Consider the following 8398-nt stretch of genomic DNA (forward strand, 5'->3'; position numbering starts at 1 on the left):
ACATCTTTGCTCTTCAACACTTTAAAGAGGTCTTGTGCAGCAGATTTGCTAATGCAATATGTCATTTGATTTCTTGACTGCTGCTTCCATGAATGTTGATGGTTGATTTGACAAAAATGAAGTCTTTGACAACTTCAATCTTTTTTCTATTTATATGGATGTTGTTCATTGGGCCAGTCATGAGGATTTTTGTTTTCTTTACATTGATGTGACATATCGAAGGCTGTAGGTTTTTATCTTTATAAGTAAGTATTTTAAGTCCTCTTTGCTTTCAGCAAGCAAGGTTGTATCATCTGCATATCACAGGTTGTTAGTGAATTTTCCTCCAATACTAATGCCATGTTTTTCTTCATATAATCCAGGGTTTTGGATTACATGCTCAGCATACAGACTGAATAAACACGATGAAAGAATATTACCCTAGTGTACACCTTTCCTAATTTTAAACCATTTGGTGGTGTTAATGAGTCTTCCTCCAGTACTAATTCCACATTTTTCTTCATACAGTCCAGTTTTTTGGATTATGTGCTCAGTGTACAGGTTGAATAAATATAGTGAAATTATACAACCCTGGTGCACACCTTTCCTAATTTTAAATCATTTGGCGGTTCCCTTGTTCTATGCAAACAACTGCCTCTTGGTCTGTGTACAGGTTCCTCAAGAGCAGAATTAAGTGTTCTGGAATACTCATTCTCCTCAATATTGTCCATAGCTTGTCATGATCCATACAATTGAAAGCCTTTGCATAATCAGTAAAGCACAGGTAAACATCTTTCTGGTATTCTTTGCTTTCAGCCAAGATCCATCTGATGTCAGCAGTGATATTCCTTATACCTTGTCCTCTTCTGAATCCAGCTTGAACCTCTGACAGTTCCCTGTCAATGTATGGTTGCAGCCATTTTTGTATTAACCTTAGAAAAAAATTTACTTGCATACAATATTAATTATTTTGTCTAATGAATTCCACATTCTTTTGGTTCATGTCTCTTTAGTATGAGCACAAATATGGATCTCTTTAAGTCAGTTGGCCAGGTAATTGGCCAAATTTCTTGCCATAGATGAGTGAGTGCCTTTAGTGCAGCCTCACTTTCTTGAAAGATTTCAATTTGTATTCCATCAACTCCCAGTGTCCTGTTCTTTGCCAATGCTTTCAATGCATCTTGTACTTCCTCCTTCATTATCATTGGCTTTAGATAATTTGTTACTTCTTTAAATCATTGAACATCAACCATTTCTCTTTCGTAAGTGACTTTAAGTATTTCTTCTATTTTCTTTTGATACTTTCTGCACCATTCAATACTTTGCCTATAGAATCCTTCAATATTTCAAGTCGAGGTTGAATTTTTTCTTCAGTTCTTTTTCTTGAAAAATGCTAAGTGTATTCTTCCCTTTTGCTTTTCTAACTCCAGGTCTTTGCACATTTCATTATATGAATTTGTTTTCTCAAGCTGCCTTTTGAAATTTTCTATTCAGCTCTTTTACCGCCTTATTTATTCCATTTGCTTTAGCATCTTTGCACTGGAGAACACATTACAGAGTCTCCTCTGACATCCATTTTGGTCTTTTCTTTCATTCTTGTCTTCTTAATGATCATTTGCTTTCTTGATATATTCCCACAAACCTTGTGATTTTCAGTCTTTTGTATATAATACATCAAATCTGTTCTTCAGATGATCTGTAAATTCAGGAGGGATACATTCAAGTTCATATTTTGGCTTTTGTGGACTTGTTTTAATTTTCTTCAGCTTCAGCCTGAACTTGCATATGAGCAATTGATGGTCTGTTCCAAGCTGTCGTGGCCTTGTTGTGGCTGATCACATGGAGGTCTTCCATTGTCTCTTTCCACAAATGTAGTCAGTTTGATTTCTGTGTATTCCATCTGGTGAGGTCCATGTGTATAGGTGTCTTTTATGTTGGTTTAAAAAGCTATTTACAATCAAGAAGTCATTGGTCTTGCCAAATTCTGTCATTTCATCTGCAGCATTGTTTCTATCACCATGGCCATACTTTTCAACTACTGACCTGTAGTTAGCAGCCCAATGATTACCCCACTGCTCCACCAAGGCTCTTTGTCTGTGGGACAGTAGTGTCAAATACTGATGTAGAGCAATAAATCTGTAATTGATTTATATGGAATACTTGTGGCCAAAGGTCACATTTTGAAAATACTGAAGCACCCCTGGGATATATACATTTACTCTCTTCTTAGTCTGATGTCATTATAAGCATTCTTGTAGACCAGAATCATGTCAATGGGAGAAACATGAGAAGGCAACTTTCAACAGGGACCTGGCAACGAAAGCCATCAATGAAATAAGAGGCCTTTGGGAGTGTAACTTGGAATCCTGCATGAGAAAGATGGTGGCAGGCAGCTTTCTGGGAGAAACTCTAGGGTCAGTTCTTCTCTGTCCTGTAGGGTCACTGTGCGTCTGAGTTTACTTGACAGCAATGATCTTGTTTGTGGTTTGGAGGATTAAGAAGAAAGACTTGAATCAGGCAGATTTACCCAACAATTAGAGTCATAATGTTGTGGGAAGTCAGAAAGGACAGCAGAGCTAAGTACAGCTCTGCTGAGAGGTGCCTGAAGAGAGGCTGTTTGGATTGGACTGCCACTCCCTGTGCAGAGAATCCTCTTGCATGGATGTGTCCCTGATCAACTGAGACCCATGACACAGGTGAGGTAAACAGGCAGCTGATGGAGCGCTTGGTCTAGGTTATGAGCAGAAATCCTCAGTGCCAGTGCATTTGTATTCCATGCCTAAGGCCAGGACTTGAGCTCTTCTAAAAGCATCACATGGTGCTAGCCCTCTCACCCTGTACTTTACAGACTCACTGGACCATTGCCTTGTCCATTTCAGAAGAGGTGCTGGATCTGCTCTAACCCAGAGCCCTAGATTTGCCTGTCAGTGATTGTGACTCAGAGGCCTCAGAACGCCCATCACTCAACAAAAGTCAGAGCATCTAAAGTATAAAGTATAAAATTCTGTGGGTTAGTTCATTCCGTGGATTGCAAGATTGGTTTGAACCACATGGCCAGCAGTCCAAGCGCACCAGCCGCTTGTCAGAAACCCTATACAGGCTCGCTGTGAGTCAGAACCAACTCTATGGCACTTAACAACAACAACAACAACAACAATGAAGTAAAAAAGTCTTGACAAAAAGACAATTTAACAAATAAATTTCCTTACAATCTTTCTGTAAAGCCTCTTATGGCAATGTAGGATAAGCAATGGAATGCTAACAGCAAGGTTGGCAGTTCAAACATACCACCCATTCTTTGGAAGAAAATGAAACTTCCTGCTTCTGTAAAGATTTATAGCCTCTGAAACCCTATACAGGACTTCCGGATTCTGTAGGGTCAGTACTAGACTGTGAACCACAAGGTCAGCAGGTCAAACCCAATAGCTGCTCCTCAGAAACCCTATACAGAGTCAGAACCAACTTGACAGTACTTAAATAACAACAAAATAGATTGGAATCAACTCAATGACATAAAATACCGTCCTGAATTGAGGATATATTAAACTCACAAAACTTATTGCTAAAGAAGACTATTGAGGCAGAATTAAATGAAATCAGTCAAGAAAGATGATACAAAATAGTTAACTTGGCATATTTGTAAAATTAATTGATTTACTCATTTATTTCTTCATCTATTCATTTATTTTACTTTTATAGGAACCTCCATGGTAGGTCCCAGAGAGAAATAAGAATGAAAAAGTTTGTACTCAATAAATCCAGTTAGTCTAGGTATTTTTCAAACTTTGGAATGCAAATGAATTACTTGAAATGGTATCTAAAGATGCAGACTCCTGTCCCGGCCACAAGAAGATTTTCGTTGTTTTTATGATGATGATGCTACATGTGGTCTATGCACCTTACTTAAGACTTCCTGGGTGGCACAAATGATTAATGTTATTTGGCTACTAAGCAAGTCCTGGTGTGGCTCTGTGGGCTAATGCGTCAGATTGCAAAGGTGTTTGAACTGCAAGGTCAGTGGTTCAAGCTCACCAGCTGCTCCTGGGAAACCCTATACAGGATCGCTATGGGTCAGAATCGACTCAACGGCACATAACAACAACAACAACAACTAAACAAGAAGTTAAAGGTTTGAGTCTATCCAGATGCCTCATGGAAGAAAGGCCTGGTGATCTACTGCTGAAAAGTCTGTCACTGAAAACACTGTGGAGCACAGTTCTATTTTGATGTAAATGGGCCACTGTGGTTGCAATCTACTCAATTGGAACTGACTGGGCCATGCTTCCAAAACCCAAATCCACTGCCGTCAAGTCAATTCGGACTCATAATGACCCTGTAAGACTGAGTAGAACTGCTACTTAGGGATTTTGATACTGTAAATCTTTACAGAAGCAGACAGCCTCATCTTTCTCCCATAGAGCTGCTAGTGGGTTTAAACAACTGAACTTTTGGTTAACAGCATAACGCTTAGCCCACTGTGTCCCCAGGGCTCTGGGTCATACTTAGAGAAACACCAATCAGGCACATAGCAGCCAGAGGGCCCTAGTCTGTCCACTCTAAATGCCTGAGTGATTCAGCGCATTATGCTTCTGAGCATATCCTTTAAAATCAAGTGACTTGAGTTTAGATTCTCCCTCCCTGGTTTGACCTTGGGACAGTGACTTGACATTTTTAAGATCCAGTTTCATTTTACATAAAATGGGAATCATATTTCATATTACAATCTGTTGGTGTTATTTTGAGACTAAAATACGGCAATGTGTGTCTGAAATAGTTGTTGTTAGGTGCCATCTAGTCGGCACTGACTCATAGCAACCTTACGCACAGCAGAACGAACGAAACAATGTCTGATCCTGGGCCAACCTCACTACTGTTGCCACACTTGAGTCCATCGATGATGCCACCTGCCCAATCAATCTCATTGGGGTCTTCCTCTTTTTCTCTGACCTTCTATTTTACCAAACATGATATCCTTCTCCAGCAACTGTTCCCTCCTGACAATATGTCCAAAGTATGAGAGATGAAGTTTGGCCATCGTGGCCTCTAAGGAGCACTCTGGCTGCACTTCTTCCAAAGCAGATCTATTGGTTCTTTTTGTAGCCCATGGCACTTTAGTATTCTCCTCCAACATCATAATTCAAAGGCATCAATTCTTCTACGGTCTTCCTTATTCACTGTCCAGCTTTCGCATGCATATGAGGTTATTGAAAATACCATGGCCTGAGTCAGGTGCACCTTAGTCTTCAAGCTGACATCTTTGCTCTTCAACACTTTAAAAAGGTCTTGAGCAGCAGATTTGCCTAATGCAATACGTCATCTGATCTCTTGACTGCTGCTTCCATGTTTAACTTGTACTTGGCACAAAATGGGTGCTGGATACATACTAGTGGTGGCGGTTGTGTGTCGGTGAGTCCATTCTGATTCATAGCATACCCATAGAGGGTTTTTATGGGAGCCGCTGACGTTTGTATTAGCAGGCAGCCCACCATGTAACCACTACACCACCAGGGCTCCTTAGATACATAGTTGTTGTTGTTGTTGTTATGTGCCGTTGAGTCGATTCTGACCCATAGTGACCCTGTACAGGGTTTCCGAGGCTGTAAGTCTTTACGGGAGCAGAAAGCCTCATCTTTCTCCCTCAGAATAGCTTGTAGTTTCGAACTGCTTATGTTAAGGTTCACAGCCCGATTTGTAACCACTATGCTACCAGAGCTCCTTTAGATACATAGTAGTAATAGTAATAATAATACGATGGTTGGTAGTGTCATTATCACTACTGTCATGATTCATCCAGAGTTAAGCTACACTAATATGGAGATGTCTCTTTATTCTTGGTGTGGTGCTGCGGGTTAATGCGCTGGACTGCAAGGTTGCTTTGAATAGCAACGTCAGTGATTCAAGCTCACCATCCGCTCCTTGGAAGCCCTATACAGGATCGTTATGAGCCGGAAATGACTCGATGGCATGAGGTGGCTATGTAGGACAAACACTGTATTGTGAACCACAAAATTGTCAGTCTGAGTCTACTAGTCTCTCCAAGATGGAAAGATGAGGCTTTCTGCTCTTGCAAAGGTTTCCAGCCTCAGAAACCCTATACAGGGTTCTGAAAAGTTGGAACTGACTTGACAGACTTAACAACAGCAATAGATATTAATCATAACATATTATATTAATGAATAATTGTATGCTTATATTAATATATATTGTATATTAATATGTATTAATATATTGCCAACAACAACATTGTGATACAGAAAATATGGCTGACTAATCTAAAGAGAAATTCATGAAAGTTTATATAACCATAGTGAAAAAATTATGTGAAAAACCCTTCTATTTCCTACAGAATAAGATATATTATCTTTCTCTTATTGGACAGAAAACAAAATATATTAGGAAATAGGGTAAAGATCTGCTTTTTACTAAGACAGTAGTAAATCTGTCTCTCTTGTAACCTGTCCCCTCATTATTTTGGCAAACTTGTTAATGTTTGTTTGTAGTTTTGAAACTTATGGAGTTCAAAAAGGAAATGGGAAGTATTAATTATCACTCTCACCCATATTTTTCTAAATGGTCTGTATGAATGATAATTCCTTTCTTATTGGTGGTGCTGTGGGTTAGTCACTGGACTGCTAACTGCAAGACTGGTGATTCAAGTCTACCAGGTGCTCAGAGGGACAAAAATAAGACTTCCTGCTCCTAAAAATATTTATAATCTCAGAAACCCTATCTGAGGTCGCTATGAGTCAGAATTAACTTGATGACAGTGAGCGTTTGAATACTTAATACAGAAAATTAAGAGTATTGTTGCTGTTGTTAAGTGCCGTGGACTCGGTTCCCATGCATAGTGACCCTGTATAGGATTTTTGAGATGAAGCTGGTGGGTTTGAATGTTGAACTTGTGGTTCACAGTCCAGTCTGATCCTACCACGCCACAAGAGAGTATATTGTTGTTGTTGTTAACTGCCATGAAGTTGGTACTGACTCATAGCGACCCTGTATAGGGTTTCTGAGGAGTGGCTGTTGAGCTTGAACCACCGATCTTTTGGCTCAAAGCGACTTTGCAGTCCAGTACATTACCCACAGAGCCACACAAGAGAGTAGAGGAAACTTTAAAAATGAGAAACTAATCACAATATATTCACTATTGGGTTTGGCACTATAAGATAAGCACTAGATGCAAGGTTGGTGGTTCAAACCCACCAAGGCACTTAATAACATTATATAATAGAAGTCCTGGTATGGCATTGTAGATTAAGCACGGGACTAGAAACCAAAAGGTTAGCTGTTCAAACCCACCACTTAGAGGGTTACTATAAGTTAGAAATGACCCCCATGATATTTAACAACAGCAAGATCATACATCAAGCATTTTCACATGTTGCTGAAATGTCTTCATAAACATACTATTTGATAGCTGAGTAATTTCATGATTTGAGTGTAAAATTATTTATTTCATCTATCTTTTATTTTGCATATTTTTGGGGATTGTACTATATTAAGATATTAAGGAGTTCTGGTTATGTAGTGGGTATGAATCAGGCTGCGAACCTCAAGGTCAACAGTTCGAAACTACCAGTTGTTCTGAGGGAGAAAGATGAGGCTTTCTGCTTCCGTAAACATTTATAGCCTCAGAAACCCTATACAAGGTCGCTATGAGTCGGAACCAACTCCACGGCACATATCCACAACACCACCACTATGTTAAGATATACTACAAGGAAAATTTTTATACATGATGCTTGTATGTGTTTGTGTATAAAAATTTTCCTTAGAATCTATCCCTAGATTCAGAGTGAAGATATGAATATTTTATATGTGAGCGATGTCACAAAATTTCTTTCCATAAAGCTTGTGGCAATACTCACTCACACTATCAAATGGAAAATGCTAACTTATCTGCAGACTAAAGATAGTAAATGTGTTTTAAGGAGTATCTTGGCTATTATATTTCTTTGCTGCAAATTATTTTCTTTTCTTGGCCAGCAATCTGTTGGAGACTTGAATTTTTATTAATTAAAATATTTATTATTCTCTTTTTCAATTAATTTTATTTGTGTTAATTACTTTTAATTTATTAATTACATTGACATTTTATGATTTATGCTACATAGACTGTTTCCTTATTGATATATATGCAATTATTTGTTTTTATGGTTAGAAAGTCTTCTTTCATGTAGGATTTTGAAAATTGTCCCTTGTTTGTATGACACTGTAGGATCAGCACTGGACTGCAAACCACAACGTCGGCAGTTCAAACCCACCAGCTGTTCCTTGGAAACCCTATACAGGGTCACTGTGAGTCAGAACCGACTTGACGGCACTTAACAACAACAGCAATGTGTATTTTAAAAAATCTTTTACAATTTTATTTTTAATTTTTTTTATGTAACACTTGAATGTTGTTGTAAAATCTGAG

Source organism: Chrysochloris asiatica, unplaced genomic scaffold, assembly GCF_000296735.1.
Source record: "Chrysochloris asiatica unplaced genomic scaffold, ChrAsi1.0 scaffold00003, whole genome shotgun sequence".
NCBI lineage: Eukaryota > Metazoa > Chordata > Mammalia > Afrosoricida > Chrysochloridae > Chrysochloris > Chrysochloris asiatica.